Raw genomic sequence first — 6,000 nt, 5'->3', positions numbered from 1 at the left:
AATCAATCAAATGTATTTACAGAGCCCTTTTTCCATCAGCAGTTGTCACTAAGGGCTATACAGCTACAACTTCTGAAGACAGGGAGACATATGGTATATCTGTCCTCAGGAAGACCTTCAGTATATCTGTCCTCAGGAAGACCTTCAGTATATCTGTCCTCAGGAAGACCTTCAGAATATCTGTCCTCAGGAAGACCTTCAGTATATCTGTCCTCAGGAGGACCTTCAGTATATCTGTCCTCAGGAAGACATACAGTGTATCTGACCTCAGGAAGACCCACAGTATATCTGTCCTCAGGAAGACCTTCAGTGTATCTGTCCTCAGGAAGACCTTCAGTATATCTGTCCCCAGGAAGACCTTCAGTATATATGTCCTCAGGAAGACCTTCAGTATATCTGTCCTCAGGAGGACCTTCAGTATATCTGTCCTCAGGTAGACCCACAGTATATCTGTCCTCAGGAAGACCTTCAGTATATCTGTCCTCAGGAAGACCTTCAGTATATCTGTCCTCAGGAAGACCTTCGGTATATCTGTCCTCAGGAAGACATACAGTATATCTGTCCTCAGGAAGACATACAGTATATCTGTCCTCAGGAAGACCTTCAGTATATCTGTCCTCAGGAGGACCTTCAGTATATCTGTCCTCAGGAAGACCTACAATATATCTGTCCTCAGGAAGACCCACAGTATATCTGTCCTCAGGAAGACCTACAATATATCTGTCCTCAGGAAAACCTTCAGAATATCTGTCCTCAGGAAGACCTTCAGAATATCTGTCCTCAGGAAGACCTTCAGTATATCTGTCCTCAGGAGGACCTTCAGAATATCTGTCCTCAGGAAGACCCACAGTATATCTGTCCTCAGGAAGACCTTCAGTATATCTGTCCTCAGGAAGACCTTCAGTATATCTGTCCTCAGGAGGACCTTCAGTATATCTGTCCTCAGGAGGACCTTCAGTATATCTGTCCTCAGGAAGACCTTCAGAATATCTGTCCTCAGGAAGACCTTCAGTATATCTGTCCTCAGGAGGACCTTCAGTATATCTGTCCTCAGGAGGACCTTCAGTATATCTGTCCTCAGGAAGACCCACAGTATATCTGTCCTCAGGAAGACCTTCAGTATATCTGTCCTCAGGAAGACCTTCAGTATATCTGTCCTCAGGAGGACCTTCAGTATATCTGTCCTCAGGAAGACCCACAGTATATCTGTTCTTAGGAAGACCTTCAGTATATCTGTCCTCATGAAGACCTTCAGTATATCTGTCCTCAGGAGGACCTTCAGAATATCTGTCCTCAGGAGGACCTTCAGTATATCTGTCCTCAGGAAGACCCACAGTATATCTGTTCTTAGGAAGACCTTCAGTATATCTGTCCTCAGGAGGACCTTCAGAATATCTGTCCTCAGGAGGACCTTCAGAATATCTGTCCTCAGGAAGACCTTCCGTATATCTGTCCTCAGGAGGACCTTCAGTATATCTGTCCTCAGGAAGACCTTCAGTATATCTGTCCTCAGGAAGACCTTCAGTATATCTGTCCTCAGGAGGACCTTCAGTATATCTGTCCTCAGGAAGACCCACAGTATATCTGTTCTTAGGAAGACCTTCAGTATATCTGTCCTCATGAAGACCTTCAGTATATCTGTCCTCAGGAGGACCTTCAGAATATCTGTCCTCAGGAGGACCTTCAGTATATCTGTCCTCAGGAAGACCCACAGTATATCTGTTCTTAGGAAGACCTTCAGTATATCTGTCCTCAGGAAGACCTTCAGTATATCTGTCCTCAGGAGGACCTTCAGAATATCTGTCCTCAGGAGGACCTTCAGAATATCTGTCCTCAGGAAGACCTTCCGTATATCTGTCCTCAGGAGGACCTTCAGTATATCTGTCCTCAGGTAGACCCACAGTATATCTGTCCTCAGGAAGACCTTCAGAATATCTGTCCTCAGGAAGACCTTCAGTATATCTGTCCTCAGGAAGACATACAGTGTATCTGTCCTCAGGAAGACCTTCAGTGTATCTGTCCTCAGGAAGACCTTCAGTATATCTGTCCTCAGGAAGACCTACAATATATCTGTCCTCAGGAAGACCTTCAGAATATCTGTCCTCAGGAAGAACTTCAGTATATCTGTCCTCAGGAGGACCTTCAGTATATCTGTCCTCAGGAAGACCTTCGGTATATCTGTCCTCAGGTAGACCCACAGTATATCTGTCCTCAGGAAGACCTTCAGTATATCTGTCCTCAGGTAGACCCACAGTATATCTGTCCTCAGGAAGACCTTCAGTATATCTGTCCTCAGGAAGACCTTCAGTATATCTGTCCTCAGGAAGACCTTCGGTATATCTGTCCTCAGGAAGACATACAGTATATCTGTCCTCAGGAAGACATACAGTATATCTGTCCTCAGGAAGACCTTCAGTATATCTGTCCTCAGGAGGACCTTCAGTATATCTGTCCTCAGGAAGACCTACAATATATCTGTCCTCAGGAAGACCCACAGTATATCTGTCCTCAGGAAGACCTACAATATATCTGTCCTCAGGAAGACCTTCAGAATATCTGTCCTCAGGAAGACCTTCAGAATATCTGTCCTCAGGAAGACCTTCAGTATATCTGTCCTCAGGAGGACCTTCAGAATATCTGTCCTCAGGAAGACCCACAGTATATCTGTCCTCAGGAAGACCTTCAGTATATCTGTCCTCAGGAAGACCTTCAGTATATCTGTCCTCAGGAGGACCTTCAGTATATCTGTCCTCAGGAAGACCCACAGTATATCTGTCCTCAGGAAGACCTTCAGTATATCTGTCCTCAGGAAGACCTTCAGTATATCTGTCCTCAGGAGGACCTTCAGTATATCTGTCCTCAGGAAGACCCACAGTATATCTGTTCTTAGGAAGACCTTCAGTATATCTGTCCTCATGAAGACCTTCAGTATATCTGTCCTCAGGAGGACCTTCAGAATATCTGTCCTCAGGAGGACCTTCAGTATATTTGTCCTCAGGAAGACCCACAGTATATCTGTTCTTAGGAAGACCTTCAGTATATCTGTCCTCAGGAAGACCTTCAGTATATCTGTCCTCAGGAGGACCTTCAGAATATCTGTCCTCAGGAGGACCTTCAGAATATCTGTCCTCAGGAAGACCTTCCGTATATCTGTCCTCAGGAGGACCTTCAGTATATCTGTCCTCAGGTAGACCCACAGTATATCTGTCCTCAGGAAGACCTTCAGAATATCTGTCCTCAGGAAGACCTTCAGTATATCTGTCCTCAGGAAGACATACAGTGTATCTGTCCTCAGGAAGACCTTCAGTGTATCTGTCCTCAGGAAGACCTTCAGTATATCTGTCCTCAGGAAGACCTACAATATATCTGTCCTCAGGAAGACCTTCAGAATATCTGTCCTCAGGAAGACCTTCAGTATATCTGTCCTCAGGAGGACCTTCAGTATATCTGTCCTCAGGAAGACCTTCGGTATATCTGTCCTCAGGTAGACCCACAGTATATCTGTCCTCAGGAAGACCTTCAGTATATCTGTCCTCAGGTAGACCCACAGTATATCTGTCCTCAGGAAGACCTTCAGTATATCTGTCCTCAGGAAGACCTTCAGTATATCTGTCCTCAGGAAGACCTTCGGTATATCTGTCCTCAGGAAGACATACAGTATATCTGTCCTCAGGAAGACATACAGTATATCTGTCCTCAGGAAGACCTTCAGTATATCTGTCCTCAGGAGGACCTTCAGTATATCTGTCCTCAGGAAGACCTACAATATATCTGTCCTCAGGAAGACCCACAGTATATCTGTCCTCAGGAAGACCTACAATATATCTGTCCTCAGGAAGACCTTCAGAATATCTGTCCTCAGGAAGACCTTCAGAATATCTGTCCTCAGGAAGACCTTCAGTATATCTGTCCTCAGGAGGACCTTCAGAATATCTGTCCTCAGGAAGACCCACAGTATATCTGTCCTCAGGAAGACCTTCAGTATATCTGTCCTCAGGAAGACCTTCAGTATATCTGTCCTCAGGAGGACCTTCAGTATATCTGTCCTCAGGAGGACCTTCAGTATATCTGTCCTCAGGAAGACCTTCAGAATATCTGTCCTCAGGAAGACCTTCAGTATATCTGTCCTCAGGAGGACCTTCAGTATATCTGTCCTCAGGAGGACCTTCAGTATATCTGTCCTCAGGAAGACCCACAGTATATCTGTCCTCAGGAAGACCTTCAGTATATCTGTCCTCAGGAAGACCTTCAGTATATCTGTCCTCAGGAGGACCTTCAGTATATCTGTCCTCAGGAAGACCCACAGTATATCTGTTCTTAGGAAGACCTTCAGTATATCTGTCCTCATGAAGACCTTCAGTATATCTGTCCTCAGGAGGACCTTCAGAATATCTGTCCTCAGGAGGACCTTCAGTATATCTGTCCTCAGGAAGACCCACAGTATATCTGTTCTTAGGAAGACCTTCAGTATATCTGTCCTCAGGAAGACCTTCAGTATATCTGTCCTCAGGAGGACCTTCAGAATATCTGTCCTCAGGAGGACCTTCAGAATATCTGTCCTCAGGAAGACCTTCCGTATATCTGTCCTCAGGAGGACCTTCAGTATATCTGTCCTCAGGTAGACCCACAGTATATCTGTCCTCAGGAAGACCTTCAGAATATCTGTCCTCAGGAAGACCTTCAGTATATCTGTCCTCAGGAAGACATACAGTGTATCTGTCCTCAGGAAGACCTTCAGTGTATCTGTCCTCAGGAAGACCTTCAGTATATCTGTCCTCAGGAAGACCTACAATATATCTGTCCTCAGGAAGACCTTCAGAATATCTGTCCTCAGGAAGACCTTCAGTATATCTGTCCTCAGGAGGACCTTCAGTATATCTGTCCTCAGGAAGACCTTCGGTATATCTGTCCTCAGGTAGACCCACAGTATATCTGTCCTCAGGAAGACCTTCAGTATATCTGTCCTCAGGAAGACCTTCGGTATATCTGTCCTCAGGAAGACATACAGTATATCTGTCCTCAGGAAGACCTTCAGTATATCTGTCCTCAGGAGGACCTTCAGTATATCTGTCCTCAGGAAGACCTACAATATATCTGTCCTCAGGAAGACCCACAGTATATCTGTCCTCAGGAAGACCTTCAGAATATCTGTCCTCAGGAAGACCTTCAGAATATCTGTCCTCAGGAAGACCTTCAGTATATCTGTCCTCAGGAGGACCTTCAGAATATCTGTCTTCAGGAAGACCCACAGTATATCTGTCCTCAGGAAGACCTTCAGTATATCTGTCCTCAGGAAGACCTTCAGTATATCTGTCCTCAGGAGGACCTTCAGTATATCTGTCCTCAGGAAGACCTTCAGAATATCTGTCCTCAGGAAGACCTTCAGTATATCTGTCCTCAGGAGGACCTTCAGTATATCTGTCCTCAGGAGGACCTTCAGTATATCTGTCCTCAGGAAGACCCACAGTATATCTGTCCTCAGGAAGACCTTCAGTATATCTGTCCTCAGGAAGACCTTCAGTATATCTGTCCTCAGGAGGACCTTCAGTATATCTGTCCTCAGGAAGACCCACAGTATATCTGTTCTTAGGAAGACCTTCAGTATATCTGTCCTCATGAAGACCTTCAGTATATCTGTCCTCAGGAGGACCTTCAGAATATCTGTCCTCAGGAGGACCTTCAGTATATCTGTCCTCAGGAAGACCCACAGTATATCTGTTCTTAGGAAGACCTTCAGTATATCTGTCCTCAGGAAGACCTTCAGTATATCTGTCCTCAGGAGGACCTTCAGAATATCTGTCCTCAGGAGGACCTTCAGAATATCTGTCCTCAGGAAGACCTTCCGTATATCTGTCCTCAGGAGGACCTTCAATATATCTGTCCTCAGGTAGACCCACAGTATATCTGTCCTCAGGAAGACCTTCAGAATATCTGTCCTCAGGAAGACCTTCGGTATATCTGTCCTCAGGAAGACATACAGTATATCTGTCCTCAGGAAGA

At 45.3% G+C, this 6,000-nt stretch overlaps 1 protein-coding gene across 4 annotated transcripts in view; it reads right to left on the bottom strand.

Annotated features, from left to right (window-relative positions):
- Positions 1-6,000, bottom strand: part of col14a1a (collagen, type XIV, alpha 1a) — a 220,185-nt gene that overhangs the window by 135,950 nt on the left and 78,235 nt on the right. The window lies entirely within an intron of this gene.

Source organism: Salvelinus alpinus, chromosome 4 (genome assembly GCF_045679555.1).
Source record: "Salvelinus alpinus chromosome 4, SLU_Salpinus.1, whole genome shotgun sequence".
NCBI lineage: Eukaryota > Metazoa > Chordata > Actinopteri > Salmoniformes > Salmonidae > Salvelinus > Salvelinus alpinus.
This window is presented reverse-complemented; position numbering and strand designations above follow the sequence as displayed.